Here is a 17,484-nt window from a genome sequence, read left to right as displayed (position 1 = left end):
GCAGAGGTGAGGACATTTTCATATTGTCCATCACATCTCCAGTTGCTCTCTGACTCCACTTCACTGGCCACCTGAGCCAGCCTACCTGGCTTAAAACCCCACCTCCTAGCGTGGTCATCTTATTCAGATACTGGCATCCACCAGAAATGCTGTCGGACAGTGTTCCTTCTGGGGAGCTCAGAATGAAATGGCAGGTGCTAGTTACACAAAAATAGTATAACTATGTTTTTATAGATATATAATTTATATGTCGTTTATGTTTATAGCATAACACCATGCCCCACAGGGCACAGCACAGGTTTCACCACCATCTGGCCACTGTGCTCAGCAAGTCAGGAGACTGTCCGGCGCTGCAAGCAGCATTCAGAGCAAACATAGAAGAAGATGGAAAGCTTTCCCTAGACTAATCCAGTGCCTCAACTGGTTTTCTTGCAAGCTTGCATGGTCACAGCAACTTTCCGTAGGAGCTGCAAGGCATGGCTTGCAAAACCAGGCCGCTACACACCACAGCATACTGGGGCCACCACTGATAAGTCAGCTTTGTCACTGCCCCACACAGGTGGCTACCATCTTCTCTTTGCTAATCCAAGGCAGAGGCAGTTCCAAAGACCCAGGAAAACCTGAAACGTAGCCAGGGAACCAGGTAACTGGTTGTGCAATTCCAGTATTACATGTGCTGTTGCAATCTGGCACAGCCAGGAGACGTCAGAAACATTTGGGGTAGAGCCAGCAGATCTGCAGCTGCTGCATTTAGTTACCCCATCTCCAACCCTCTGCAGGGAGGCAGGACCCACAGTGAGCCCAAACCGCTCGCTCCACCCAGCGCTATGTGCCAAATCCAGTCCAGGCTCTTCGTGAGCAGACACCCACTTCCTTTACCATCCATCTCAGTGCTGCTTCTCCAGCCTGCTCACTCAGGATGGGGATAATAAAGGGGTTAAAATAATGCACCTCAACTGCATGCATTAATTTTTAGTGATAGGTAAAGTCAAAGGTTTTTTGGCTCAAAATTTCATCTATGCCCTTGGCTTCTAGTTAAATTAAGATTGCATGCGGTGAGGTAGATATTGAGACATCATTAAAGGCGCCCATTGCATTCAAAGCAATTCCCACAGAAATGTATGTATTTGCAGTACACTTCATCTTGATGACAACTTTGAATCAAGGCGGTTCCAGATGAGAAATGTTGCTGTGTTTTAACACACAGCGCGACGCAAGGCAACTTCACTGACCTTTCCCGGCCACCGCTCTGGGGTCTTTCCAACAAACGTTGGCAGGTTTTGGAGTTCTACTGCCTTTTGAGGGCACAGCACAGAGCAGTGCCCTCCAACACAGCGCACATTTGCACGGTGCAGCAGCAGCTGAATGATACCAGCTGAGAGGTGGCATAACTGAGGACCTGATGCCTGTACCCAGCATAGGGAGAAGACAGGAGGCCTGGGACCACCGAAGGCTGGAAGCTTGCAGGAGAACAGAGAGGCCCCCTGAATTCACAGCCACACACCAACCAGTCAATGTGCAAGGTGCTTTGCCATCTGAGCAACCCTCCTCTTCTAAACTTCAAGAAGAGGTTTGAGGCTCAGCCCTTCAGGCTGCCAGAGGAGCAGAGCTAGCAGGGGGTACCCTTCTGCCCGCATAGACAAGGGGCAGAGGCCAGGCCTTGTTATTTCGTTCTTCATGATAAGAGACAGAGCACATTTTTGGCCTTCCCACACAAATCCATAGTTGTATGACTGCCAACTCTTCATTGCTTCCCATTACACTTTTTTGTTTGTTTGTTTTAAACTTTGCCCAAGGTTACATTCGAGTACAGGTTTCTCCCTCAAAATACAGCATTAAAAATACTATCACATTAATGTCTGGAAATTGCATTAAAATCCTTCTTGACAGCATATGCTTTTCAGAAGAAAGCCCCAACCGAGCAGGAAGAGGAGCAAATTTTTGCCCCATGCCTCTCTGCAGGTGAAGCATTTTGCCTTGCAGGCTGTCCTCATGACTTTCTACAGATCAATAACCCCCCACTTGTGCTCACCCTCTCCTGCCCTCATGGGAGGCAAACACCATGCACGCACATCCATCACATGAAACAAGCAGTACTCAGTGCCCTTGAATCTTGATAGGGAGTATAAACAAGTATGGGACAGCTCGGGACCTCCTACTTAGAGTACAACCTGCTACAGTCACCAACTCAAAGCCCTCTGTGACAAGAATCAAAATGTATCAGAAAGAGTCCAACTGGCTGTTGAACTCACCCTTTTTTTCCACCCAAACTACTGTTCTAAAGCTGCGTATCTCATGACTAAAAGCCACCTTCTAGCCCTCAGTCACTGTTTACTTGCAGCCTCATAATATCATTTTCCTTTTGGAGATCACCATCCTTTAAGTTAAAGGGTTTCTATCCCATGATACCATCTGTATTACATATTTACAGAGAGAGAGTAACCCTTCTGCTCTCCCTTCAACACCCCAAGCACACCTCTGTTATCACCCTGCAGATGCTCAGGGATGGCTGACAGGGCCCCTTTTGCAGCTCCTGTGTCTAGAAAACGCTCCACACTTCAGAGAAGCAGCAGTTCATTATGTGGCAGATACTTCCAGATCATCCTTCACTGAGTCTAATGACTCTGGAAGGATCCCTGGGGAGGGAGCGCTTGACTGCCAACGAGCTCCATTAAGTATCCAACAACATCTAGTACGAAACAGCGGAATTATTTTTTTTTTAATTATTTTTTCAAGTTGGCCCTAACACACAGAACATCACAGAGCATATGCCATATAAATGATCTGCCTGCAATTCTCTGCACTTACTTTGGTGGCTGTAAGCAAATGCAGCTATTTCCAGAAGTAACTTAACTCAGGATAACAAAGTAATACGAAAGGATTGCTTTCACGATGGCTGCCCCACACATCACTTATCACAGGGGAGAAAGCAGAACAACTGCAAATACCTTTCAAATACTGACACACGCTGCTGGCACAAGAGACTTCAATTAGGATGTGGTTTCGCACTGTTGCTCAGCTGATCTAATGGCCTGTTGCTGCCGAAAAGAGAGATCTCTTCCCCAGCTTCCAAGCCTGGATCCACAGTGGGCCGATTCAGGGAGTTAAAGCTGGTAGGAAACTATCTGTACTGAGAAGGAAGGAATGGGATACGTATCAGCACAAAAAGATCAGTGGGAGCACAACGCTGGGAACAAAACCTTCCCTTGCAGCACCAGCTTGACATTACATCAGTTCAGCTACAATGCACAGCCACACTCTAAATTTAAAATAGCTTTATAACTATAAAGCTGTATCTCATGTCCATTATTCCTCTCCCAACGCAAGAATGAGCCATTTATTATAAATGCTTTTATATCACCATAGCGCTCTCCACCCTCCAGGAGCACACATCAATTGCGGATGAAGTGGTTCAACTTTTGAATGTAGACAAAAACTGAGGCAAAGCTAATGGTGGTGAAGGACAGGTTGCCTGGGGAGGGAAATGATCATAGGTTTAGGACGAAAGGGGAAAAAAAAAAAAACCCACCACCCTACAGACAATTTACCTGTGCTTGGGTCACCACTCATTAATGAATATGAAGAGAATCACTTCCTATGTTATAAATTATGCTGCTCTTGGCTTATTCCCTTATTATCCATCTCAGGCAGCATCCAGTACCCTTTCACACACACAGTCTAATAGGAGCACCCACTCTGAATAAAATGAACATGAGGAAGAAACCTGGGGGCCTCCTTCCGAGCATGAAAAGCCACCCAGAGACCCAGTGGTGGCACTTGGTTTCACTACTCACTTCTCTGCATTTCCACCTTCTCTAGAAAAGGGAAAACCTCTCTGAAAACAAACTCCGGGCTGCGCAGGCAGAAGACATGGTTGTTTTCTCCTGTTGATATTTCTGTCTACCCCCCACTGATTTAGGATTTGCAACAGGCTGTATGAAAGCTTTCCCATTCAGGCAGTGCTCCATTTTAAGACGTTTCTGGAGAGAGTGAACTGTGTCCAAGGCAGACATACAAAACTTGTAATTTTGGCTATTAGGCAAACCTCAGTGTTCAATAGCAAGTAGCCAACTGCTGTCCCAATTTTTTTTTTTCCCTTTCTAATCATGGCTTGAAGAAATGCAGCTATAACACACGCTTTACTTCTTTAAATAGTTAAGATTTTTTTACTGTATCGAACTAAGATCCAGCATCACATGGTAACATACCAGTGATATTTCCGATCAGGGCTGGCAAGGGTGAGATCGCTCTTTTCCCACACACCTTCTAATCTTTTGTTAGTATCACTGATAAAGTAAATTAATAACTGTTTAAAAGTGCTTTAGTCTAAAGGTTCAAGGTTGAAAAAATCCACGACTTCCTGAGAGAGAACAACAAAACCCAACTTCCACAAGAAAGTGTAAACCATCCAATTTCAGACCAAATATTTTTGTCAATTCTCTCTCCCCTTCCTGCTAAAGAACCAAAGCTATGAACTGTGCAGTTACAGTCCCGCAGACAGCAGCAGACCAACGCTTCATCTCACTCTTACAATTAGATCTCAGAAGCAAAAGCATATAGAAACAAAGACACACTTGACTAGCGAACCCGAGAGTATCAGTATAAATTAGCTCCCTAGAGACCTAACGAAGGCTTCCTCTCCTCCTCAAAGGCTCTGTGATTGTGACGCCTCACGGTGAGCACTCTAGGCAGAATTAAAAGGACACGAAATCTGTCCACAGGGAAAGACAGCAGCTGGATCAACAGGATAAAGCAGAGGATCCAGGCAGCCCCATCCAGAAGACAAGAGGAGAAAGGGAAGAGGTGCATCCTCCTTTCCTTAAGGGCAGTTTCAGTGCAGCAATGCATTCACCTTCCACCCCTCCCAATTTACATCTCTCTTCTGAAAATGCTTTCATAGGAACTGCCTTACAAGACCTGAACTGTAGCCAGTAAGACCTATACCAATAATCTGACTCTTCATAGATTACTAACTATTCAAGTCTCTGGATAAGTTTTTCTGCCACGCTGTCTAATGCAGGTCCAGGTTGAAGTCTGCTCATAGAGGCAGAAGTGAAACCTGTTCTGCTCAGGAGTCTTCCCAGCGAGGTAACCCGCACCCCTTGCTCACCACTCTGGACCAAGACTTCCTCTTCTAAAATTTTAAGCATCATCTTCACAGTGAGATGCCCATGACTTCCACATCAGCCTTTCTGCTGCCTGCGGGAGGTAAAAAATCTTGGCTTCCTTTTAGCTTGCCTGTCCCTTTGGAGGTGGTAACAGAGGAGAGGTCTATAAGAAATAAGTATCCTCCTGTCATCAGCATCACCAGCTAAACACCCAGACAGCAGCAGGTCTGAGACCCACTGAGTAGCGGAAGCACATGACAAAAACATTTCCATAAATGAAAAATGTAATAACCTTGTTATTGTTTTTGGAAAAATAACAACACCGATTCCCACTCTTCCTTTGGTTCGCAACAGGAGGAGGAAGGCGTGTGAAGGAGGGAGAAACAAGTTGTTTAAACAACAACAGCTGTTACATCAATACCAGCGTAATCGAGTCGCAAGCATCCTGTTCTTGTCAGAGCAGTCGCTGTTTAAGCAAGAGCTCTGCTTTTTGAAGAGGACTTTTACAACCTCAAACACGAACGTTCAGCTATATTTTCTTCCTAATCAGAAGTCAATTATCCTGCTGAGTGATGACAGAACAATTCCACAAAGTAAATAAATCCTTTTCATATCAGGGCCTTCTTGTGATCCAAGTTGCGCTGGACACTTCCTTGCTCACACAAAAGCAAGGAGGATTTCACTTGTGCTTCCCACAATTGTTCCCTGGGGCCCCTCTCCAAACTACCACGTGAACCTTCAGCGTAGAAAAAGCTTCGTCTGACAACGTGAGCTAATGCACTCTTATCCAAACTGAAGTTTCACTAGGCGCTCTTTTATCAAGTCTGAGGCTACCTAGAAAGTGTTTACATCCAGCTGTCTATAGACATTATGCACAGAAGCAAATTAGCGCCACCGGCAAACATTGTTCCCTACTCCCCAGTCATTACTATAGTAATGCAAACCTCCCGGAGAGTCCCTTTAATGCTTTTTTGACCGCTTTCAAATAGCTTTATTATAGTAAATAATGACCGCAACATTTTCATATCACAAGCAAGTTTTAATCCGTTCTCAGGCTTTGTACCTTGCAATATTCTCGTCTCCAGGACCACTCCCTTCCTTGGTCCCAAAGTCCAGATAGATACTTAAATTACTTCCGACAGAGCGGACTCCTGGTACGCGCTTTTGGAGAAATGAGTGATACCGCACTCACAAGAAATCGAGGGAAGCCAGGATTTCTTAAGTCAACCTGAAATCTGGCCAGTCCCCAGGCTTACTAACCCCATTCTTATGACGGAATCTTTTAATGAGCACAAATGGGCAAGGCCTCTGCTTTAGCAATTATTGCTTCCCGCAACACAGAGCCCTCTTACCCCTGGCTGTCACAGACACGCTCCTCAGGAGCTGAAGCACCTCCTGAACAGTCACACATCACTGCTACAGTACCTGGGGGGCTTGAGGGAAGAAAATAAGAGTAGAGCAAAGCAAAGGAACCATCAGGCCAGCTTCAGCGAGGCTCGCCTGACTACAAGGAGGCATCCACTGCATGCTTAACTCCTTGGCCTCCATCCAGCTTCCAAGATGATCTATCATCCACATGCAACACCCTCTTAGCAAATCTGGATGTAATTTGAATTCAGAGTTATTTGCCTGGCCAACAGACAGGCTAGAGCCAAGGTATCCTGTATTTTACAGTGAAGATCCCATGTCATCCCACAGTTCTCCAGGCTGGCGTAATCCAGCTCTACTTCCAACTCATTCTGTAAATAGCTCTAGGAAACCACCCCAGCAGGCTACCCGGCCTCCATGGGACACAGTTTCTGATCAGATTCTCTCTCGAGCAGAGAGTGCATGTTTGGTGAGATGTCCCCACAAACCACGCTTCTAGAGAAGTATGAAGAAAAGGCTGGCAGAAGATGGTCCCTCGCAGCGAACACACGAAAAGCCTGATGATCCTCTACCTCAACATAAAAATTGCAGCTACAAGTTCAGTAACTCTCTGTCTGCTTATCTCTGCTGCTTCAAAAGCATCAGCAAATGTTTATTCCCGCTTCAAAAGGAAGTCCTGCATGATATTTCTGAATAGGAATGGTCAGATTCTCCCCCTGCTTTTTGGATAGGGGCACAAGACAGAGGACCTGAAAGAAACCCGTCTAGAGTCTGTAGCAGAGACAGCAAGGAAAACATAGCTAGGGAATCTGCTCAGATACCTTCCCAGGAGCAGTTCAGGAACGAACCCAAGAAACAGCCTGGAGAAGAGCAGCAGGGGAGCTGGAGCCACAGCCCAACGGGATAGCTGAGCTTTGTTATTTAATACTCAAAAAAATAGCAACACCAAGAGAACAGGAGGGGTGGAGAGTTGCAGACCTGCATTAACACATTATGGAGCATCCTGCATGCAACCTGATGGTTTTAGCCTCACTTGAGCACTCTTCCTCTAACCCTCCATGTGATTCAAGAAGTGTAAGCAGAAAAGAAATAAACACACAAACAGTGACTTATTCTTCCTAAATATGAACCAGATCCTAGAGGGGAAGGGAGGAGGGCAGAACCCGAACTGATATTACAGGCTTAACACGCAGGAGCACTTCAGCACATACTGCCAGCTTTGTAATTCCACCACAAAGGCGGCCTGTTACAGCTCCACCATTACAGCATTGTCCTGCGCAGCCTCAAGTCTCAATTTCAATGGCTGTATTAAATGAAAAAGTCCCCTGGGTGATGGCGCTAGTTGGCTTCTCAGAGCTCCCCATTTATAGCATACAGCTTCCCAAGCGTCGCTGGATCACAGCAGGGATCCCGGCAAGGTCTCCAAACCTTCCCTCGCTCCAAGCTAACGCACTAGGTTTCCCGTACGCGGAGTTTCTCCATCACAAGAGATTTTCCTAGGCAGAGCAAGTGTCCAACACATAACACAGCGTTTTACAAGCCCTTTCCACATTGGCTATATTATTCAGTCAATGTACTAAAAAAAAAATTAAATAGAAATAAATAGATGCAGTGTTCCAGTGCTGTCCAGGAAGAGCTGATCCCTCCTTCAGAGGGATCGATGTCTGGCGCATTTACACCCTCTAAGGACTGCCTGGCCAAAAATAACGCTGAAACCAACGGGGGAAACAGCCAATTTGGCTGTTCTTATCCCAACCAGATTAAAATTACTCTCAATTTACTATCTTACTAAACTACGTCTGAAATTTTTACAGTAGGCTGTCTGTGGGCTGGCAAGCTAGCTGTGTGCAACTTCACATAAGCGCGTGTAAAAAGAAGAATGAGAAATAACCATAAATATATATATATTATATATATGAAGAAGGCAAGGAAAGAATGAAAAAATCCTTCACTTTGAACAAGCAGGGGCTGGGACACCCTGGGTAGTGACAGACCCCAGATCAACCTACAGTTTCTGGATACATTTCCCTCCCTCTCTTCTCCTCCTCATGCCATATGTGTCCCCTGTCAAGGGGGACTCCCCAGCTTGGACTCAGGACACACACAGCTCAGTGTGCCCAGGGTGACAAGTCTTGGCAGGCCAAGGGGCTTTAGGGAACTGATGTTTTCCTAACAGTGTCTGGACAAATCTATGCAATGAAATGATTGTACATTTTGTGAAATACTTTCCTGGATACAGCAGCAACACCGGCTGCTTCAGGAGAAAACAGCTGTGAGGACTTGGTCTGCACACACTTGTAGGTCTAATGTACAGTACCATGATACCAGGGACCAGCGCAGAAGAGTTGGCATCAACCTCTGGCTGCAGGGCTTTTGGCATAGCATTGTTAAGGCAGGAACCATCACCATACCCTACCCATACCCTACCGGTGATCAACAGGGGCCCCTTGAAACATGGGGCTGGCTGAGGCAGACAGAAGCCAGGTCCTTTGGCTCCTCTGAAAAGAACAAAAGCCACCAGCAGAGCACAGATAGGCCTGAGTGGCTGTGTGGGTTCTTTGGTTTTAAAAGAAGGAAGGAAGCACTGGGGAAGGTGGAAGAGAGGAAAGAGGAAAAGCCCAGTGGCAGGAATAGCCGTGGAGCTGGGAGGTGTGGGGGAGGATGCCCTGGGACTTGGAAGATAGGCCTCAACACGGGGAGAAACTGCTCTGGATGATCCATGGAGCTCTGACTCAGTGCTGAGGAAGAAGAAATCACCCAAGTGCTCCTCAGCTGAACCGAGGCCCAGGTTCCCCAGGCTGCCCACAGAGCAGGACTTTAACCACCCTTGTGGGAGCCGTGATTCACCTTAGGGCAGCAGAAAAGCCACGAATATGAGTCAGGGCAGATATACAAAACCACAGGCTTGTCACAGCCCCAGGCATGTCAGTCTGCAGACCATCACTGCGACATTAAAGAGTGACTACAACCCTGGACATTAAAGAGTTTTAATCACGTTGTATTCCAGTTCTACTTTTTGGAAGCCACAGCACTAATAAAATAAATACCACTTATGCAAAGCACAGGGGACAGAGGGGCATGCCTTTCCCTTGCAGAACCAGTACCTCTTTGATGACACTGATTTGTATTTATCTAAGATTAATTCTCTCTTTTGGTATCATTTCCCCTCTTAACCAATGGAGAGGGGGAGAAAGTTTAACATCCAGAGTGTTTCTTGGCCCCATTTTAGAAGATGCAGTGCACACCAGCAGCCATTTAGTTTCACAAAATTGCTGCAGGATACAAAGATTCATCTCATATCCTGGCTGACAGCTCTAGCACAAAGCCACACAATGTCTGCCAGGGCTCCTTGTTAAATACTATATTGTTCTAGTGACTCAGTGCACTGGAATGTATCAGGTTTATTCATAGCTTTTCTGATAGAGTCTTTAGATTAGACACATAAACTTCTCCTTCTTAGAAAAGTCTATGGCTTATTATTATGTGGAGCATACAAAATTTCTAGTTTCTTTTCCGGGGTTATAAATCCAGAGAACTGAAGCAAAAGGACGGGCCCCTAGAAACCTAACGGTTCTTTCAAGCTTCTGATAAGTAGGATTGTAGGAACACTCGCGAGGAGAAAAAACAGGCATGCACCATGACCAAAAGTTACCATCAAACCGAAAGAGGACAGAAAAGTAGTGAAGATGGTCAAAGACATGGAGCTGAAATAATTAGGATGTTTTAGTCTGGAAAAGAGACCTCTGACAGGGGCCACCGTAGGGATCTACAGAACCCAAACCAGCATGGAATTGGCAAACGTGCAAACAACAGTTCCCTAACGGGAGCTTATTACAGTAAATTAGGTGGTGGCAGGTTCAGTTACCAAAAGGAGGTGGTTCATCACACAGAGTTATAGTTAATCTTTGAAATGCCTGGTAACAGGACAGAGGCCAAAAGTACACATGGGTTCAAATAAGAGCTAAATAAACTGACGTGAGATGAAGGCCATTTCTACTGGCCACTGCTGGATACAGGACAGACCTATGGCCTCCCACAGCTCAGGTGTTTTGTTTGTCATGTTCTGAGTTTTTAAATAAAGCAGGCAAGAATCAATGGCACCTTCTGAGAAGAGCAGCAGCAAGAAGCAGGAATTCATCTCCCCCATGGCCCAGTGTTCCTTGGGAGGACTGCAGGCAGGAGGTACAGGCAGCACAAATCCTCCTTGCAATAATGAACTGCTCTCATGTAGCCTGTTTAATTGCAGTTGCGAGGAGACAAAAGACCACAGAAGCACATACACAGCTAAACCCGGTGCTTGCGCAGGAAGCATCAGACCTACGCTCACGTTCATACAAATGATACCACATCCTCATAGGAAGGGACCTGCAATACAACCTCCCGCAATACTTAGTTCTGCTGCCAAGCCAGGAAGTCTCAGGTAATGCTTGAAGATGAGTCTCCTGAAAAAATTTTTACATTTCAGACGCAGTCCAGTTATTTAGCTATTTAGTGCTACAGAGACAGTCGTGCGTAAGAATGACTTGTTAACCCTTGAAAAAAGGTTATTTTCCCGTTCTGTTCCATGGCAATCACAGACTCTGTTTCTAGCATCTCTTCTGTTCCAGCTCTCTGCCAAGAACAGCCCTTCACTCAGCTATCTCCTGCTCACCTAATTCATACATGCAGTCTTCTTGCTTTAAGCACAAGCCTTCTGCCCTACAAAAGGACTCCAAACCTGAAATCCTTGTCTCCTATGTTCATTCTTCCAGTCGTCAGGCCCACAAATGCATAACAGCTTCTGAAGGTCAATGCTGAGCCTGCTACACACGACACCAGCTGTAATAAATGTTCTGCAGGCCAAATTATGCCCTCGGGGAAGCCTATGCAGCCCTGTGGCCTTCCGCGAATTGCACAGCTGTCAGGCTGCAACTTACTATGTTCTACTTAAGATATGCAAGGAGAAAGAGAATTCAATGGTATCGACTTATTTTAGCTACTGAAGTCAGCAGATCTGACTCTAAACACATATTGGGATTAGATATGTCGATTAAGACCATGGCACGATGGCACCATTGGTCAATAACGGCATAATTTGTTCTTCACATGACCTCTCTGCTACTTCCAGTTTTCTTATTCACCATCACGTTTGTTACAGCAGCTATGGACCAGCTGAGAAGAGAGTTCCCACTACATTTGGCACATAGCAAAAGTAGGGTAAAAAGGCTGCTCCAAATCCAGAAGTAAAACAAGCTAAATCAATATTGTAGTAAGTAGGAATAGAACATCCAAACTGAGGACATCCTGCGTGCCACGCTATACCGGTCAGATATAGGTGAAGTTAGGAAGCCACAAATAAGTAAACTTCTTGTTCCCCTTCTTTCACAGAAGCACAGGCATTCTCTGCCCTGCTCCCAGCTTGTATTTAAACCAACCTGCTGACGCACTCCAGTCTCAAAGTGTATTATTTCATCTGTGTCTTTCATTAACAAACATCCTCATTTTTAAAATTCATCATCCCATGTTATCCTTAGGGGAGTTGCCTGCTAGGACTGTTACAATAAACTAAATCGTGCAGCGGTCTCAGCCAGTCAGTGCAGCTCCCACACTCACCTGCTGCGCCTGCATTTTACACCCAGAAGTCGAGTGTCCTCCCAGCTTGCAGACCCTTACAGAAGGCAGTTAACTATTTCAGCCTGGCTATGCCACTGCACCAGATGGGCCATTAACCAGTACTTATGAGCTAAAGTCCCTCACAGCAGCAAGTTTTAAAATATTTGTAGACACCTCATAAAGCATGGGCTCGTTATTACAGGCCATTAGCGTGCATGCAAGATATTTTAATGTGTAAAAATTCCCCATGAAATAATGATTTTCTCCTCTACTTTCAGAAAAAAACTGCCATCCTTACCATGAACTAGGCAACACTTTCCAGTTCTTTTTTCTTACCCTTTCCAGCCCACAAGTCAAGCCAAGCCTCATTTGCCTGATTTCACAGCACGCCTTTATGAGTAACCCCTACATGTGCCATGGCAGGTCCCTCATCCGCCTTCCTCACCGAGTTCAACACCTCCGTCAAGGCTGGAATAGAGGTGAACCTTTGCTCTCCTGACCCTGGAGCCTCCTCTGCTCTGCAGCACAGGAAGCCGCACGTGATACATTGCTAAATTATGCGGCAACACCTTTAGCATTGATTCCCCACAGCCTTGAGCAGGTACAAGACATAACTGCACCAGTTCTGCGCTCTGCTGAAGTGTGCACACTACTGGAAGTGGGATACGAATAAAATTTACCACTTCAGATAAAAGGAGCTGGAGCGGACAATATTTGCTTCTCCCAAAACAAGAGTTAAGCCAAGGGAGCTTGTATTTCTAGGACAACGTTGTCCAAGCATGCAGACTTAATGCTGCTCCCCAGTGAAGTCAATTTTAAGCCAACATTAGGCACTACAGAAAATCTTATTCTTGAAATATTAAGGTACTCACTGTAGAAGGTGATCAACTGGAAAACTGGAATCTGTCCCTCTTCTGTACCCAACTCATTTGTCTGAAGCCTACTAGAGAGGAAAAAAGTTGTAAATATAGACAAAGCGACAAAAAAATTTAAAAAAAAAAAAAATAATCAAGAAGTAGGTCAGCTAAGCAATGCAAAACAGACACACACACACCCAACACTGAGGTCAAGAAAGAGAAAGAGCTTGCAAAACTCACAGCAAGGTCTCTCAAGCAAATGCTGCAATGTTTGAACAAAACTATGGCCCTGGCTGCCTCGGAAGGTTCTTGAGAAGGTCAGACCTGATCCAACTCAAAAGTAAAGCAAGATGTTTATATAAGAGTAGCAGCAATAGCTACCCAAGCCCGGTTACTACAGAGGCAGGGAATCACAGCTCTTTTGACACATGCTGATCACCAAGGCACCATCACACAGGTGGTCAAGGGCATTACACAGGGAAACAAATTTTGTACTCACTGGCCACAAAATCTACTTTATCAAGACACAGTCCTGAAGGGTTAGAGGGATATCATCTAGCATGCACCAAAGAGGTTCCTTTAATAGATCTGTTGTTTCAACTCACTTTATCCCCTTAACAAGGAGCCACTGAACTTAAACCCATTTTGATTAAGCAAAAGATTACCCACAGAACGGTGCTGGGATGCAGACAAAAGGAAAACCCATTGCTATACATACATACATACATCACACACAGACTAGTAATGCTTCAGGGAGACATTAAACCCCTGTTCTATTAATAGACACACCTATTAAGATGAGCATTAAATAGTTCCCTATGATGTAGCAAGACAACTGGCTACTTCAGTGAATTGGAATAGAAATAACTCCACATCTCCCTACCAACAAAATCCCAGTCAAAAAATTTGCCCTTAAAACAACAAGAGGTCAGTAAGGAGGGATGGGGGGCAGGAATGTTACTTCTGCAGTGCTATTGTATGCTTATATTAAAGACTCCTCATCAAAAAATTAAATGAAACGGATGCCTTTCATGTTTATCAATAACAGAACTAATGGTTTTTATGTAAATGCCATTACTTTCAGCCAGATCTGCAAGAGACTTGAGCCATGCAGCCCCATCTCCCCTTGCAAGCGACTCCCCTCCAGGCTGCCAATCTAAATGCAAATTATAATCAAACGGCAAAACCAAGAGTTTTCTGGATGATACTAAAAATGTAAAACTAGGGACAAAGCATACATATTTGAGAACAACCCACCTCTTCTGGAAAGACCTGCTGATCTCACATTGTTTTTTCATCCTGAACATACATAAAAATTCAAGTATAACTTGGTTCTTATTTATAGCCATATTATTTACCTATACAGCAAAGTTTATCGTCATCTTTCATTCATTGCCCTTGGTGTTAAAACAAGGCGTGGGGGGGGAAGTCTTTCTACCAAGTTGTAGAGAGAAGGTATCTCAGAGACATTACACCCACAACCGGATCATCCCATCAGCAAGGATATTACATCAGAGCATTAATAAAGCCCCAATTGGACTTTGCAGAACAAATGGCACTTCTGCATTTTCAGGGGGAAATTTCTCCTTGGAACAGAGTTGTTTGTCTGAGTCGGAGGAAGAAGATGTTATCACAGGATGGTTATGATAGATATAAAACTGTCCTCAGCACAAGGAGCACCATTCTTGTAGCGTAAAAGCTTTTCTGAAGAACACTTAAATCCTGACCCCTACCTGGAGCATCGATCAAGTCAGGTGCTTTGTCAGCACTGATTAAAACAAGCTACTAATGGCAAATCTGAAAATAACTAATATTAGAAACTGCACTACTTAGTAAGTAGAATGCATAGAGAAAAAACTAATAATTAAAGCAAAAGGCCAAAAATCTGACAACCTGACACAGCACAAGCCTGCAAGTGAGTCTCGGCGGGGACTTGCTCTAACTACCACAAGCAGCTAAACACCAAAACTACCGTTCCCAAGAGGGGCACGCACATCCTCGGAGGGATGCAGCTAATTAACAATACAGCTATATACACGCTCGTTACACGGGTGAAGAGCTTAGCACTTTGTATGTTTTGAAAGCGCGTACTACAGGAATAGTCATAGAGCAGAACCTCGCTAATTAACATTAATAACCGAGAGACCGCTTCTGCAAACGGATGGATTTTGCGAATTAGCCAGGGAGAGGATGTGCAAAGCTGGGAAGCAGAGAGACAACGTGGCCCAGCAGGCGCCTGGCTCACTTCTTTGGGTATCTATAGTTAAATAATTTATCATCGTGCCTCAATGTCTATGAGTGAACATGCAGTCTGTAAATAAAGCACCTTTTATTATGCAAGGCCCTGCTAAATTTGATTAGTAGGATTTGACTGCCTATCAGAGGAGGTCATTAAATTAAAGAACACAACCCTGACTACCTCTTCTCAGAAACTTTTCATGTGGGCCAGCATTTCAGAGACCTCATCAACTTCTTTTTCAGCTGCTCTGACATACTTCACGGTTAAGCAATTACTCATAGATCTATTGTTTTATACACCAAAACACTGGCTTTCAATCCTCAACCAAACTCAAAATTGCTACAGCTCCCCTCTCCTCCTCTTCCTCTCTAAGCCTGGGGAAGCAAGCCTCGGTGCGTAGCCATATGGTGGGTCTTCTCTAGGAAAAGGAGACTGGGCCCCCAATTTCAAGCTTGTCACCACACTGACCACATGCAGAATCAACCCCTGGGCGGTGAAAAAAGGACAAAACCCTTCCAAAACAAGCGCATCTTTTCTTTTCCCCAGTTTGGACAGTTCAGCAACGCAGTTCACAGTACAAGCCCACGAACAAATGGCCTGGCAGAAGCGGCGAGCAGCGGCACTGGGACACAAACGAGCGTTCAGGCATGGCAGCTCAGGGAGATGACTCTGCCGCTCCAGAAAACACGCTGTGCAACCACAGAGCGGTGCGTCGGTGACGGTGCCACTCAGCCACCCGGGATTTCACACCCAGCCACCATGTGCAAGCGTAATCTGATTTAGCAGTCGTATTCTGACTTCAGCTGTCAAACCGCAACCACGGTACATTTGCTGCAGCAGCGTGCGCAGCAGTGTGCTTGCAAACCAGAGATGTTCCTGTAGCAAAGCTATTTCCTCCCAGAACCAAAGGTTCAAAATCAGAAACAACCGTGCCCAGCTGTGTCACACACACCCCAGCTGCCACTCGCACGCTGCTGCACACAACCTCAACCACCTAAGAAGTTAGGTGGCAGAAGATTTTCCTTTGGGTGGCAGAAACTTCCAACAATCACTTGAATTATGCAATCTTGCAAAGGGAAGGAACAAAATTAGAAATATTTCCCCTTGCAAACTGCTTCCTAATGGCTCCTGTTCTTAGCTGTACAATACAAGGCCATGCTAAACTCCCTTTTTATATTTCCCCAAAACACTTTCTGTCATCACCCACCCTCACACCCAGCCTGTGGCTGCCACTGCTAAAGCCGAGGGTTTCCCTACGCAAGAGTTCAGGTTTATGCACGCCAAAATGGTCTGTTCAGCAGCCTTTTCTTACTGCCTTTTGTGAGAGGCTTCAAGCTATGATGAATGTGTAGAAATGCAAAGAAGTCCATACAAAAAGAAGCCAGTGTGTGAGGTGGTTTTGTCTTAAAAGAAGAGAGGCAGGAATGACTTATCGCCTCATTAAAGAGCTCCAGTCTGCATTTTTATTAGTTATATTTAGACACCAATGGTTAAAAAAAAAAATCAAAAAAAATAAAAAGCAGTCATATTTTAACATATGGCCCTAGATCAGTCACATGGATATAAATGAAAATAGGCACAGCAGATTCTCCAAACACAAGCATAGAAATAATTTCAATGGTGCACATGACCTAGAAAATTTCAAGTAATACCAATCGACACAAAGGTGCAGCAGGATTTAGCTACTGCAGGGCTGTGGCTGGTCCCCATTCTCTTGTGTCGCATATGCTTGTGCATATATCCCAGCCACTAGCAAGAGGCAGAAAGAGTAATTCCTGCTTGCTCCTAATGAACGTCACACTCACAAACCCTTTCTATCCTTCTTTCTAAGGGAAAGAAAGTGCCCTCAGCGCTGCCTGTAGGCAAAAGGTCCAACTAACACTGAACTTCGCAGCACACCGTACCTAAGGCATCTCCGCGTTTGCTCGAACACGGCTTGGAAACACACCAACAGAAGTGTTTTTCACCAGTCTCTTGCAGTACGATCTCACCACACCTTGCAGTTAAGGTATTTCTCCAATGCTCGTATTTCTCCGTTTTCTGACTTCGTTATGCCGAGTTTGAAGAGCCTGCAAGCTGTCCAATGCAGTGAAAAGGCAAATCACACTGTATTCATTTTCCACTGGAGAAACTGAGGCACAGAAGAGGCACATTGTGCCTAAATTCATTTCCTATCTCAGTGGTAAAACTGAGCTGATATCCCAGTATGCTGATTTTGGCTGGGATAGAGTTAATTTTCCCTGTAGTAGCTATTATGGAGCTGTGTTTTGGATTTGTGCTGGGAACAGTGCTGATAACCCAGGGATGTGTTGGTTCCTGC

At 45.1% G+C, this 17,484-nt stretch overlaps 1 protein-coding gene across 22 annotated transcripts in view; it reads right to left on the bottom strand.

Annotated features, from left to right (window-relative positions):
• EXTL3 (exostosin like glycosyltransferase 3) overlaps window positions 1–17,484 on the bottom strand; it is a 134,205-nt gene that overhangs the window by 98,854 nt on the left and 17,867 nt on the right. For 16 of the 22 annotated variants that reach the window (XR_004842167.1, XR_004842166.1, XR_004842171.1 and 13 more), the window contains exon 2: window positions 12,941–13,008. The exons of 1 other annotated variant lie outside the window; for it this stretch is intronic. The gene's annotated coding sequence lies outside the window, so the exon portion shown is untranslated. Of the gene's footprint in view, window positions 1–2,948; window positions 3,131–12,940; window positions 13,009–17,068; window positions 17,174–17,484 lie in introns of those variants that run through there. 5 more of the 22 variants (XM_035895427.1, XM_035895425.1, XM_035895426.1 and 2 more) reach the window with 3 other exon arrangements.

The sequence above is a fragment of the Egretta garzetta genome, unplaced genomic scaffold, assembly GCF_000687185.1.
Source record: "Egretta garzetta isolate BGI_Z169 unplaced genomic scaffold, ASM68718v1 scaffold325, whole genome shotgun sequence".
NCBI classification, from domain to species: Eukaryota; Metazoa; Chordata; class Aves; order Pelecaniformes; family Ardeidae; genus Egretta; species Egretta garzetta.
The sequence above is the reverse complement of the archived record's forward strand: the minus strand, read 5'-3'. Positions and strand labels throughout refer to the sequence as shown.